Source organism: Ambystoma mexicanum, chromosome 10, assembly GCF_040938575.1.
Source record: "Ambystoma mexicanum isolate Mex_15411 chromosome 10, UKY_AmexF1_1, whole genome shotgun sequence".
In the NCBI taxonomy this organism is placed as follows: domain Eukaryota; kingdom Metazoa; phylum Chordata; class Amphibia; order Caudata; family Ambystomatidae; genus Ambystoma; species Ambystoma mexicanum.
In genome coordinates, this window is record NC_090932.1 from 1,255,701,347 (window position 1) to 1,255,716,714 (window position 15,368).

The following is a 15,368-nucleotide window of genomic DNA, read 5'->3' on the forward strand; positions in this document are numbered from 1 at the left end:
ATTGTGTTTCTCTAACCAAGGAATTCCTAGAATAACCTGAAACTGAGGGGCCTTGATCACATCGAACACGATCTTCTCATGGTGTCCATCTTGACTTACGAGCGTCACTTCTTGAGTGGTATGCGTTACTGGTCCGGAGGCTATCTCCGTTCCATCCACCGTAGTAATGACGTCCTTTACAGCCTTGGGACAAAGAGTTAGATTCATCCTCAAAACCATTGCATGATCCACATAATTGCCGATGGCACCGCTGTCGACGTAAGCTTCAATTGCATGTAATCAATCCGGATTATCAGGGCTAATGAGGACCATAGGTATCACGAAATGCGAGGTCACGGAACTGGTTTTCACGCTCGGCAAGAGGACCTCTATTCTTGTCGGGCGAGGTCGTTTCCCTGCTCAGAGTTTGTAACTTTGGTAACTGCAGCTCCTACTGCCTTCTTGGCAGGTTTCACCGGACAGTCTCGAAGAAAGTGCCCTGAGTTTCCGCAATAGAGGCATAATTGCAACTGTTTTCTTCTTTCCCGCTCCTTTTGTGTTAGAGGACCTTTCAGGCCCCCTATTTGCATGGGTTCCCCGGAGTCTACTCCTTTGGAAGGAGTTGGCGGTTTGGAAAATACTCGAGCATCAAACTTGGAACTATCAGCCTTCCTGTTCTGCAGTCTGTGATCTATTTGAACAACTAAATCTATATAGTCCGAACAATCTTGTGGGGGATTCACTACTTGGGCTAACACATCTTTGAGCTCTCCACGTAGACCTCTATAAAACAGCGTAATCCTTTTGTCCTCAGGCCATTGAGTTTCCACTATCAGTCTGTTGAAAGATGCAATATAAGCCAAAAGGTCTTGATTACCTTGTCGCAACGAAAGAAGCTCATTGTCCAAAGCCTGCCCCTGTGAATGTCTTGCGAAAAGTTTTTCCATACTGAGCTGAAAAGCTTGAAAATCATGGAGGACCGGATCATCTTGATTTACTAGAGGGATCGACCAGTCTGCCGCATTACCACTAAGGTACGAAAGCACGAAAGCTACTTTAGCCTGATCAGTTGGAAATGCTGCTGGCCGGCATAAGAAATGCAACCGACACTGATTGATAAATACTGCAAACCTCTTTGGGTCACCAGAAAATCGTTCGGGCGGAGCCAGAGGTACATTCCCAGGTAGGTTGATCTGCACTGGACTCATAGAGGATGTAGAAGGAAGATTTCCCCCAGATGCGGGTAACGGGGTCTGTCCGGCTTGTGACTGTAGCAATTGCCTAGCGAGATCATCTGTTCGCTCCTTGGAAATAATCAGTTCCCTTTTTAGAGCGTTGGTTTCCTGACGGGCTGCATGCACTTCTGCCCTTAGTTCCCCAAGCAACTGGGCTAGCTGGTCGGTATCCGAGGTTTCCATAGCGCCTGGACGGGAGTTTTGTGGTAGGCTTTGTGTTCTGTAACGCTCACCTGATTCCTGTAGAGGCACCGGTCTTGACTGAGCGTATACCGTATCTTCTAAGGTGATGTGTAACACACGGCTGGCTCTTTGGGCTGGACCCCTGTGCACTGTATGTCTGACTTGAAGGGTAAGGTGTCTGCAGATAGAAAATATGGGATTAATGAACTGGGTTATTGAATGTGTCTCTCTTCTTCCCTTTCTCTTCTCCTGAAGGACCCCAAAGGTTAACGCGCTCACCTTAGGTAAGTGAACGCCGTGCTCTCCATCTGCTTCGGAGCAGGGTGCTGAAACCAGTTTCCTCACTGGATAAGGGAAGCAGGCCTATTGACTTCAGAGGACTGCTGTCCGTCGTTTTCTTCACGCACGGTAAGTTTCGAGTAATTCAAATGTCTTTAAAAGTCTTTAGTAATGTTGTATCTTGTTTTGCAGGGTTCCGGCGATGGCGAAGATGGAGCCCGTGTGATGAATAGAAGCGCCTTGAAGCACGTAAGTAAGCGCTTGCTGCCTGCTTCACGGCGCGCTCTAACTGTCTTTTTCCTTTGCAGGTATAAGTTCGGAGTGGCTGCAGGGTGCCCGAATACCCACTGGGTTAGATGTGAAAGGAGTAATGGCTCGTGAGTATTTAAGTTCCCCAAAGTCTTTAAACGCACCTTGTTTTATCTTTCAGATGCGGGATGCAGCGCCGAAGGCCTCCGGAGCGTGCGCAGAATTGGTAAGCTTTTGTCTTTCAGATGCCGGAATGCAGTGCGAGGCGTTGATGACAGCCGATGGATCAGGTAAAAGGAGCGCTGTCACTGAAGACCGTAATGCTAACCTGTTCTTTCTTGTCTTTATAGGTGTTGCTGAAGACTGGATTCAGGATGGTAAGCCTTTTTCCTTAGGCCCAGGATCAGATGCAGAAGACACGATGAGCGTTCTGCTGCAGAGGATGCAGAATAACACAAAGCAAGATTCATCCATCGGGTGTGGTTTAAATAGCCTCCTGTAGTGCTTAGGTGTCTCCTTCCACAGCCACGCCTAGGAAAGAAAAGAGTCCCTGCTTTCCAGAAGAGTTCCAGGGTTCTGAACCTAGGGAGTGGCTCCTGCCCCACCCAACCTGAAAAGTAGTCCCGAACAGAAGAGGACCAGAGGCTCAACTGGCAGGTAAGTAAGCAGCATGGTCTGCCGCAGGTAAGTCCACCCAAGCATTATGAGCCCGGCGCTTCCAGCGCTGGGACTGGGCACATTTATGAGCCTGGCGCCACCGGCGCCAGGACAGAGTCCAAAAGGTCCCAATTGGGACCGGCTGGCGCTCGGAACCTGGGTTATGGGTCTGCTTCCAAGGGAGTTGGGCAAGTCCTGACCTCTTGGAAGCAGAGATCATGACAACAACCTTGCATCTTAGCCGTACTAAGTGCTGACTTCGAATTGGCTCAGCGCCAGCTCTCCGCTTGTACCAGAATGACTCGCCACACCTTGATCTGTTCTCCATGCATCTAAAGCATCTCGATGTCTGGTTCGAGATTGTCAAGATGCCTAACACTGGTATCCGGTTCTTTCAAGTGACCTTGTCCCCCGATATATCTTTTGGGGCTAGAGAGACTGGTGAAGTACCTTTTGAACCTTTTCCCAGCAAGACATCCTTTTGAACATGTTGCACTTCTTGCCTATTTTCTTTCCTGACACAGTATACAGAGTGTGCATACATTTCTGTTCTGCATCTTCTGTCTTCCTTTACAGAGGAGAGTTTTTAAAAGTGTTTGTAATAGTTAGTTGTATGATTGATTTGTTTAATTAAAGTATATGTTTGTGTAGAACCCTGTGGACATTCTTTTGTTTTGGAACTGTTGTTGTTTGGGTTGCTACTGGCTCACATTCACACCCCTTGTGAGAGCGTAGCCTTCCCTCGGCCCACGCTACCACATAAGGCGAAGAAGGTATATCTACTAGCTGTGCCTGCTTTACCTTTATGATTGCGATCACTGCAGGTTTGTAAACGTGTGCAGGCTGAGTAGGTGGTTTAGCCACTACCATCCCTGTACTCCTGCAGAGCAGAACTCATTTTGTGGCAAGCATTATATAAAATGTCTGTTTCCAGGAACATTCAGCAAGCTTTTTGGGTGCTTCATATACATTCAGTGATTTCAACAGTGGTATTCTGAGCACTTCTTGTTGCAGTTGTAAGGGAATAATTCCAAATATTGTATCAATTTAGCTTCCCCCATCATTTTTAAACATTATTTATTTGTTCCCCCCAGTAGCTTATCCCCCTATTCAGGTCACACTGAATTTTATCACAAAAGGGGATACATCCTAATACATTACCATGTTTCTGAGAGACCCATGGTAGAATTCATTCCAAGGTATTTCATTTGCATATCTACCGATGTAAACGGTATGGCTTTTAGGAATTACTTGGGGTATAGCACAACTCTCCATCCTGAGCTACATTTTTTTTACATTTATTTTTTTAATCTGCCTCCTGAGCTACATTTATAAATGGAGAAGGGAAAGATGCTATTATGGTGGCAAAGATTTTCCCTCGTGCCAACCTGGGTCTAATAGGGTTAACCTTGCGTCAAATGAAACAGAGCTTTCACCTCTTGTCCTCTCATATGGGGTCCCTTAATATGCAGATTACTCCTAATTGCATTGAGTGGTTCTAAAGCGAGCATAATGAGTTGTGTTTCTCCAACTCCTTTTGGTTTATCTCCTTTACTTTTCATTGATAATCGCCATTTGTGTAATTCCATTAGTAAGAATACTCTTGTAATACATTATTTATGCATTATCGACATACACATGCTTGAATGTTAGTATTACAGCTTCTTCCATCTTTAAGGTTAATTGATCCAACCCAAACCGCATAGGGATACATGTAAAGACAGGGTGGAATGGTTTAACTAATGAAACATTTGACGTGCTATTATCAGCATTGATGCAACAAAAAGTGGGTTGAAAATAAATTGAAAAGAACATTCAAAGTCACATTCTCTGGATTTCTCACAAGTGAGACTGCAACAAGCTGACTTGCTTTAGGGAGCAATAATCCGCTTTATGTCACCTATTCTATCAAAGGTACTTACCAGTTTGCTCCTGACAGATACATAGCATGTTTTATAGGAAGAACATAGGAAAGAAATGTTGATGAACAAGGGGGGGGGGGGAGTTGGGGTACCTCACATAGCAATGAATTTGCGTTATCCTCAAATAGGTTCCACTCTCTGTAATGGGGTGAGCCAATGTCTAAGTAGTACTTGCCATTGGCTTTCGTAATATTATATGCCCCCCAATGAACACTTTGCCACGGTACCATACTTTGCATCTCGTTTATCGGCCATCCCAAATTCCTTTTTCTATGTTTCCCCCATAGCCAATATACCTAAGAAGAAACGAATTGCATCTCTCCACACTCTTCACAGTGTCGATGCAAAAAACACTGTCCTTGTGCAAACATGTTAGTCATACCCAACCAACCAGATGATCTACCATCCCGCAGGGTAGGCAGTCAATGGGACCCCAAGAGAGGACCAGTTTCATAGCGTGTGGTTATTTGCACTTGTATCCGCCTCATGTACATAGCATTGGCAGGGAAGAGGGCTGAACTCTCGACCTGTAAGAAGAAGCAACCATAGGAGCTGGGTCCAAAGCATTATGGTGATTGTTAGTTTGAAATGTGCACTTTTGTTTGTAAATATATTGGCCCGGTTTGAAACTAAAACAAAACATGTATGTAATAAGGGGTCCATTGCTGGCAGGTACTAAAAGGGGAGGAACAAGTGAACACCTGTCACGTGCCAGTGAGTGTGCAAGACCATGGTGGAGCCTTCATGACCTCAATATGTTGCTATTGGACCAAGGCCCTCAGGCCAACCTTCACCTCTTCGATAGACGCTTCCCACACCTCATCAACTTCCTCTCCTCTCCTGCTGTCCCCCCTCCTCTATCCTTGGCTACCTTGTCTCTACCCTCCCTCCCTGCCCCCTCTCGTGCTCCTTCTTCACCTCCTTCTTCAATACCTCCGCAGGGCGTACCTCTGATCTGTACCCCTCCCCGGAAGTTCTTCAAGGATGGCAGCCTTCTCCACATTGCCACACTAAACACTCGCTCTGCCATCAAGCACTCCTCCAATATCTGTCACCTTCTTGAGGAACTGGACCTTGACGTCCTTTGTCTCAATGAGACATGGTTCACAGCCAGCTCTGCCACCAGCTTTGACACACTCCTACCTGATGGTTACAAGATCCTCTCCGTGCCCAGGCCCAACCGTGCAGGGGGTGGTGTTGCCCTTATCTTCCCTGAGTGGATTCCTGCCACTGTCACTCCTACGCAGACCTACTCCTCTTTTGAATGCCTTGTCTGCCGACTCTCTCTCTCTCCTAGCCATTCCCTTACCGTGGCTACTATCTATCGGCCACCTGGTCAAATTTCCTCCTTCCTCTCTGAGTGGGCTGACCTCTCCTCCGCACTCCTGTCCTCAACCACTCAACTCCTCTTTCTTGGCGACTTTAACATCCACCTTGATGCCTCCAGTCCCCCCACTGGTCTCTTTCGTGACCTCTGCGACTCTCTCTCACTCTCTATTCTCCCATCTGGGCCTACTCACTCTGCTGGGCACACTCTTGATGCTCTGATCTCTTCTGACCTTCCCCTCTCCGTCCCTCTCTCCACTCCTCTCTCCTGGAGTGATCACTTTCTCCTATCCTCCCACCTCACCCTGCCTACCCCACAGGCAAAGCCACCCTCTTCACTGCCACCCACCTTCTCGGTCATCCGACCCATGAAGCGTGTGTCAGTTGAGGCTTTTGCTGCTACCTTCTCGCCCCCCCCTGCCCCTTCGGCTGACTCCCACCCTGACACAGCCCTCTCCATGCTCCACTCTGCTATATCTGTTACTCTTGATATCCTTGCCCCCGTCATGAGAATCCGCCTGAAGCCCAAAGCCAAATGTAACTCCTGGTATGACTTGGATCTCCCCACCCTAAAACGCAAGTGCAGGGTTGCAGAGAGGAAATGGCGTGCTTCATGTTCATCCTCTGACAAACTGGCCTGCCGCCTGCTCCAAAGGCAGTACCGGCTCTCCGTTCTCACCAAGAAGAGAGCCCTTATCCAAGCCCGCATCTCTGCGGCATCAAACAACTCCGCCGAACTCTTTAAAATCTGCAAGGAGCTGGCCAACCCTGTTGCAGTCTCTACCTCTCCTGTCCCCTCCCAGGCCCTCTGCACTGCACTGGCCTCTCACTTCATCTCTAAAACTCAGGACATCCTGTCCTCGCTCTCCTCCTTTCACCTCCCTCCCTCCCTACCCGACCCTTCCTCTGGCCCTTCTGCGGTCACCCCTCCTCCCTCTTTCTCTGCCTTTCCACCTTTCTCTGCTGACGAGGTTTCCAGACAAGTCCGATCTATGAAAGTCTCGTCTAAACAGGTTCACCCCTGTTCCTCCAAAACTATCAAGGACCACATCGACTCCCTGGCTCCTGCCCTGGCTGACTTTTGCAACCACTCCTTCGCCGCTGGAGTCTTCCCTTCCCCCCTCAAGCACTCCCTTGTGCACCCTCTTCTCAAGAAACCCTCTTCCGACCCCTCCTGCCCGGCTAACTATCGCCCTATCTCCATCACTCCCTTCCTGGGCAAGCTCCTGGAGAAACTGGCCATCTCCCAGCTTAACCTCCATGCTGAATCTGTTGGTAGTCTTCATGACCATCAATCTGGCTTCAGAGCTGCCAGAAGCACGGAAACTGCTCTCCTGAACATCCGTGAAGACCTGCTCTTGAACCTCGATTCCAACACTCCGTGTGCTCTCATTCTGCTCGATCTCTCCTCTGCCTTTGACACTGTCAACCATGCCATCCTGCTCAACCGTCTCCGGGAAAACCTGGGTATCACTGGTCAGGCTCTGGCATGGTTGACCTCTTTCCTTTCAAATCGACCCTCCCAGTCCAACTGGGGTCCTTCCTCTCCGACATCTTTTTCTCCACCTGTGGTGTCCCCCAGGGATCTAATCTCTCTCCCTGGCTGTTCAACCAGTATCTGGCACTCCTTGCCCACCGCATCGCCGCTCTCTGCCCTAATTTCCAGTGCTATGCGGACGATACCCAACTCATCTTCAGGCTACCCTCAGCCTCCCCCTCTCCTTCCCTCATCTCTGACTGTCTGTCTGCTATCCAAGAATGGTGTGCCGCCAATGACCTCTGCCTTAATGCCAGTAAGACTGAGATCCTACTCATCGGTACTCCCACTCCCTCCTTCCCTGTAGCTCTCTGGCCTGCCTCCCTTGGCCCCCTCCCTGCTCCTACCTGCAAGGCAAAAAACCTTGGGGTCATCTTCGACTCCACACTATCCTTCTCTCCTCATATTTCTGACGTCGCCATGAGGTCACACTACCAGCTGCACCTCCTCAGAGGTATTCTTCCCTTCCTCTCCTTCCCCCAGAAGCTCACTGTCTCCCGAGCCCTGGTTCTCTCGAAGCTGGACTACTGTAACAGCCTCTATCTTAATCTGCCTGCCTCCACTCTCCGCCCTCTGCAACTCATCCAGAACAGAACTGCGAGACTTGTCCTTGGCCTCAAGCCCAGGGACCGTATCTCTCCAGGACTGAAATCTCTACACTGGCTCCCAGTGGCTGCGAGGATAAAGTTCAAAACCCTCTGCATTGTCCACAAGGCCTTCTGGGGCCTGGGTCCTAAATACCTTCAACTCTCTCTTCCCAAATATCTTCCTTCCCGAGCCCTTCGCTCATCCGCCTCCAATTCCCTCAGGGTTAGCCGCTTCTCGAAGCAACGAGCTGGGGGTAGATCTCTCTCCGTGGCAGGGGCCTCCCTCTGGAACAGCCTTCCTGCCTCCCTGAAACTTGAGGAGAACCATCTCCGGTTCCGGAAGCACCTCAAAACCTTCCTCTTTGCTTCTGCTTTCTCTCTCCCTCTCCCCTGCTGAACAGCTAATTTAATTCCTCACTGAAACTGCACTGATCCTGCAACTGGACCACTCTAAACAGCCTCGGCCCTGGGCCCTGCCACTCTCCACTTGCACTGATGCCCTGGAACCCCTTTGCACTGCGGGACTGTCTCTGTATCCCTACAGCCCCCCCCTCCCCCAGCACTTGTTCTGCACTTGCCTCACACTTGCCACCAGCTGGCCCTATTTATTTATTTATTACGTTACGCCACTTACCTTGTACTGCACTTCCCCCCCTCCCCTTCCCCTTGCACTTTTCCCCCTCCCCCACCCCTGCACTTGCGCGATCTGAATGACACCTGGCCTAGTAAGATCGTTGTCTGTCTCCCCTTGTCCCCCCCTCCCTGCCTCGTCGCGCCTTGAAACACATGTGTATAGGCGCGTTACAAATACCATATCATATCATATCATATCATATCATATCTATGGCAATGACCATGACTTGGCTTGGTTAACTCAGACATTTGAAAACAACAAAAGGAAAAGGAGGGGGGGGGGATAAATCATTGGTCAACATGAGGTGGGTGGGGGAGGTTACGAACATTGGGACTGTGACCGACAGAAGGACTACTTCCAGCTCTCCTGATAGCAAATCCCCTCTGCTACCAAAGCTCTTGGCTACCAAAGCCATATGATAATATTAAGAATATATGTTTTATTAAGCAAAATACAATAGAGTTGTAAAATTATAGGTGCTCATTGGTCGAGTTGTACAGAATAGCATCTTACACCTTAACCAAAATATAGTTACCCACTTGCTTGTAGGCTTTGCTTTTGTCTAGGTTTAGGAAATACTAACAGGAATAGCTGAACAAATGATCACTTTAGAACTTAAGCAGGAAGGCGGTGGAGGGCAGATGAGCATTTGTGGCATGGATAAATGCTCAAACAAAATAAAAAGAATGGCAGGAATTACTCATCAGGAGACATTAGAAATGGCATGCGCAATGCTAAAGGAAATATTAACAATGTGTGGAGAGGTACATTTGCACAAAGTCAAAGGAATAGATCACTGGCTGTCTAGATGGGACTGCATATTGAAAATCCGAATTTAAATTTAACAGCTGGTACGATTACAGTTCTCTGAGTTCACCAGTTCAGGAGAGATTAAGGGTTCGATTCATGGAATTGATGTGCGCCGAAAATTCCTGCGCAGAGGTGCCAAAACGTGCGATTCGCAGTGCGAATATCGCAGTGCAAGTGCTAAAATCGCAAGGAAACCAGCGCACATCGATTCATGGAAGTCCGTGCGCGAGAAAAACATTGGATGTGCGCTGAAAAAGTGCGCCGCGCACGCCGGCGCACAGGTCATCCAACAGCGTGCGCCACGGCCACTGGGAAAACGCACATAGCGCGGCGCACATCACAAAAGTAGGCGGAACACGGGGCGTAACGCTCGGAATGGGGAACAACGCGTGAAAATATGGGCGTCACGGGGGAAGTACAGGAGGCGCAAGTGCGTGGAACGCCCACACGCTCGCCTACAACCCATATTCATGGAATCGAATAGGGCAAACCAGCGCACGGTCAAAGACGCGCACAGGGCCAAACAAGTACGCCACAAAAAAGCAGGCGTAGCATCCCTGCGCCTGAAATAAATGTGCGTCAAAATGTGCGCCAACAAAAAGCACCCATATACAGCCATGATGAATGGTCCATACAGTGGCCCTCTGGGACAAATGAGGTGTAAAGGGGTACCGACAAACATGGACACCCGCTGTGTGAAAAATAGCGTGTGCGTGTGTTTCGGGGTGTGCGGGAAGTTCTACGCGCGATTGGCCTGGGTACGCGTGTTTCAGGATGCGCGGGAAGTTCCACACGCGATTGGCCTGGGTACGTGTATTTCGGGGTGCGCCGGAAGTTCCACACGCGATTGGCCTGGGTACGTGTGTTTCGGGATGCGGGGGAGGTTCCACACGCGATTGGCCTGGGTACGTGTACTTCGGGGTGCACGGGAAGTTCCACACACGATTGGCCTGGGTACGTGTGTTTCGGGATGCGCGGGAGGTTCCACACGCGATTGGCCTGGGTATGTGTGTTTCGGGATGCGGCGGGAAGTTCCACACGCGATTGGCCTGGGTACGTGTACTTCGGGGTGCGCGGGAAGTTCCACACGCGATTGGCCTGGGTACGTGTACTTCGGGGTGCTCGGGAAGTCCCACACGCGATTTCAGCAGGGTACGTGTATTCCGAGGTGCGCGGGAAGTTTCACACGCGATTTTAGCAGGGTACGTGTATTTTGGTGGTGCCGGGGAGTGCTATACGTGATTTGGCCGTGTGGGTCCTCCCAGGTGTTCCCTCTACACCCTCCACGGCCCCTGCAGGCAGCCCACACCACAGGGGACTACCCTGCACCCCTGCTCATGTCCCACAGGCAACCCATCCACCATGGCCATGCCCCCCAGCCAACCCACATGTCACCTTGCACTACTGATCACCAACACATGTCTCCCAGCACCCCCACCCTCCAGCACCGTGGGGCACCCCCCACCAGGCCCCCACTCATGTCCAACTCATGTCTCCCAGCACCCCCACCCCCCAGCACTGTGGGGCACCCTCCACCAGGCCCCCACTCATGTCCCCCTGCACCCCCACCCCCCAGCATCCAGGGGCACCCTCCACCAGGCCCCCACTCATGTCCAACTCATGTCACCCATCACCCCCACCCCCCAGCTGTGCAGGGGCACCCTCCACCAGGCCCCCACTCATGTCTCCTATCACCCTCACCCCCCAGCACTGTGGTGCACCCTCCACCAGGCCCCACTCATGTCTCCCATCACCCCCACCCCCCAGCAGTGCAGGGGCACCCTCCACCAGGCCCCCACTCATGTCCCCCTGCACCCCCACCCCCCAGCATCCAGGGGCACCCTCCACCAGGCCCCCGCTCATGTCCCCCATCACCCCCACCCCCCAGCACTGTGGTGCACCCTCCACCAGGCACCCACTCATGTCTCCCATCACCCCCACCCCCCAGCAGTGCAGGGGCACCCTCCACCAGGCCCCCACTCATGTCCCCCTGCACCCCCACCCCCCAGCATCCAGGGGCACCCTCCACCAGGCCCCCACTCATGTCTCCCATCAACCCTACCCCCCGGCATCCAGGGGCACCCTCCACCAGGCCCCCACTCATGTCTCCCATCATCCCCACCCCCCAGCAGTGCAGGGGCACCCTCCACCAGGCCCCACTCATGACTCCCAGCACCCCCACCCCCCAGCAGTGCAGGGGCACCCTCCACCAGGCCCCCACTCATGTCCAACTCATGTCCCCCATCACCCCCACCCCCCAGCATCCAGGGACACCCTCCACCAGGCCCCCACTCATGTCTCCCAGCACCCCCACCCCCCAGCAGTGCAGGGGCACCCTCCACCAGGCCCCCACTCATGTCCAACTAATGTCCCCCATCACCCCCACCCCCCAGCATCCAGGGGCACCCTCCACCAGGCCCCCACTCATGTCTCCCACCACCCCACCCTCCTGCATCCAGGGGCACCCTCCACCAGGCCCCACTCATGTCTCTCATCACCCCTACCCCCCAGCATCCAGGGGCACCCTCCACCAGGCCCCCACTCATGTCTCCCATCACCCCCACCCCCCAGCAGTGCAGGGGCAGCATCCACCAGGCCCCCACTCATGTCTCCCAGCACCCCCACCCCGCCAGCATCCAGGGGCACCCTCCACCAGGGCCCCACTCATGTCTCCCTGCACCCCCACCCCCCAGCAGTGCAGGGCACCCTCCACCAGGCCCCCACTCATGTTTCCCATCACCCCCACCCCCCAGCACTGTGGTGCACCCTCCACCAGGCCCCCACTCATGTCTCCCATCACCCCCACCCCCCAGCAGTGCAGGGGCACCCTCCACCAGGCCCCCACTCATGTCCCCCTGCACCCCCACTCCCCAGCGTCCAGGGGTAAACTCCACCAGGCCCCCACTCATGTCTCCCATCACCCCCCCAGCATCCAGGGGCACGCTCCACCAGGCCCCCACTCATGTCCCCCTGCACCCCCACCCCCCAGCATCCAGGGGCACCCTCCACCAGGCCCCCACTCATGTCCAACTCATGTCTCCCATCACCCCCACCCCCCAGCATCCTGGGGCACCCTCCACCAGGCCCCCACTCATGTCTCCCATCACCCCCACGCCCCAGCAGTGCAGGGCACCCTCCACCAGGCCCCCACTCATGTCTCCCATCACCCCCACCCCCCAGCAGTGCAGGGGCACCCTCCACCAGGTCCCCACTCATGACTCCCAGCACCCCCACCCCCCAGCAGTGCAGGGGCACCCTCCACCAGGCCCCCACTCATGTCCAACTCATGTCGCCCATCACCCCCACCCCCCAGCATCCAGGGGCACCCTCCACCAGGCCCCCACTTATGTCTCCCACCACCCCCACCCCCCAGCATCCAGGGGCACCCTCCACCAGGCCCCCACTCATGTCTCCCAGCACCCCCACCCCCCAGCAGTGCAGGGGCACCCTCCACCAGGCCCCCACTCATGTCCAACTCATGTCCCCCATCACCCCCACCCCCCGGCATCCAGGGGCACCCTCCACCAGCCCCCACTCATGTCTCCCACCACCCCCCACCCCCCAGCATCCAGGTGCACCCTCCACCAGGCCCCCACTCATGTCTCCCATCACCCCCACCCCCCAGCATCCAGGGACACCCTCCACCAGGCCCCCACTCATGTCTCCCATCACCCCCACCCCCCGGCAGTGCAGGGGCAGCCTCCACCAGACCCCCACCCATGTCCCCCTGCACCCCCACCCCCCAGCATCCAGGAGCACCCTCCACCAGGCCCCTACTCATGTCCAACTCATGTCACCCATCACCCCCACCCCCCAGCAGTGCAGGGGCAGCCTCCACCAGGCCCCCACTCATGTCACCCTGCACTCCCACCCCCCAGCATCCAGGGGCACCCTCACCCCCAGGCCCCCACTCATGTCTCCCATCACCCCCACCCCCCAGCAGTGCAGGGGCAGCCTCCACCAGGCCCCCACTCATGTCCCCCTGCACTCCCACCCCCAGCACTGTGGTGCACCCTCCACCAGGCCCCCACTCATGTCTCCCAGCACCCCCACCCCCCATCAGTGCAGGGGCACCCTCCACCAGGCCCCCACTCATGTCCCCCTGCACCCCCACCCCCAGCACTGTGGTGCACCCTCCACCAGGCCCCCACTCATGTCTCCCAGCACCCCCACCCCCCAGCAGTGCAGGGGCACCCTCCACAAGGCCCCCACTCATGTCCCCCTACGCCCCCACCCCCAGCATCCAGGGGCACCCTCCACCAGGCCCCCACTCATGTCACCCTGCACCCCCACACCCCAGCATCCAGGGGCAGCCTCCACCAGGCCCACACTCATGTCCCCCTGCACCCCCACCCCCAGCACTGTGCTGCACCCTCCACCAGGCCCCCACTCATGTCTCCCAGCACCCCCACCCCCCAGCAGTGCAGGGGCACCCTCCACAAGGCCCCCACTCATGTCCCCCTGCGCCCCCACCCCCAGCATCCAGGGGCACCCTCCACCAGGCCCCCACTCATGTCCCCCTGCACCCCCACACCCCAGCATCCAGGGGCAGCCTCCACCAGGCCCACACTCATGTCTCCCAGCACCCCCACCCCCAGGCAGTGCAGGGCACCCTCCACCAGGCCCCCACTCATGTCCCCCTGCGCCCCCACCCCCAGCATCCAGGGGCACCCTCCACCAGGCCCCCACTCATGTCCCCCTGCACCCCCACACCCCAGCATCCAGGGGCACCCTCCACCAGGCCCCCACTCATGTCCCCCTGCACCCCCACCCCCCAGCATCCAGGGGCATCCTCCACCAGGCCCCCACTCATGTCCCCCTGCACCCCCACACCCCAGCATCCAGGGGCACCCTCCACCAGGCCCCCACTCATGTCCCCCTGCACCCCCACCCCACAGCATCCAGGGGCACCCTCCACCAGGCCCCCACTCATGTCCAACTCATGTCACCCATCACCCCCACCCCCCAGCAGTGCAGGGGCAGCCTCCACCAGGCCCCCACTCATGTCTCCCTGCACCCCCACCCCCCAGGATCCAGGGGCACCCTCCACCACGCCCCCACTCATGTCTCCTATCACCCTCACGCCCCAGCACTGTGGTGCACCCTCCACCAGGCCCCACTCATGTCTCCCATCACCCCCACCCCCCAGCAGTGCAGGGGCACCCTCCACCAGGCCCCCACTCCTGTCCCCCTGCACCCCCACCCCCCAGCATCCAGGGGCACCCACCACCAGGCCCCCGCTCATGTCCCCCATCACCCCCACCCCCCAGCACTGTGGTGCACCCTCCACCAGGCACCCACTCATGTCTCCCATCACCCCCACCCCCCAGCAGTGCAGGGGCACCCTCCACCAGGCCCCCAGTCATGTCCCCCTGCACCCCCACCCCCCAGCATCCAGGGGCACCCTCCACCAAGCCCCCACTCATGTCTCCCATCAACCCCACCCCCCAGGATCCAGGGGCACCCTCCACCAGGCCCCCACTCATGTCTCCCATCACCCCCACCCCCCAGCAGAGCAGGGGCACCCTCCACCAGGCCCCCACTCATGACTCCCAGCACCCCCACCCCCAGCAGTGCAGGGGCACCCTCCACCAGGCCCCCACTCATGTCCAACTCATGTCCCCCATCACCCCCACCCCCCAGCATCCAGGGACACCCTCCACCAGGCCCCCACTCATGTCTCCCAGCAATCCCCACCCCCCAGCAGTGCAGGGGCACCCTACACCAGGCCCCCACTCATGTCCAACTCATGTCCCCCATCACCCCCACCCCCCAGCATCCAGGGGCACCCTCCACCAGGCCCCCACTCATGTCTCCCACCACCCCCACCCTCCTGCATCCAGGGGCACCCTCCACCAGGCCCCCACTCATGTCTCCCATCACCCCCACCCCCCAGCAGTGCAGGGGCAGCCTCCACCAGGCCCCCACTCATGTCCCCCTGCACCCCCACCCCCCAGCATCCAGGAGCAC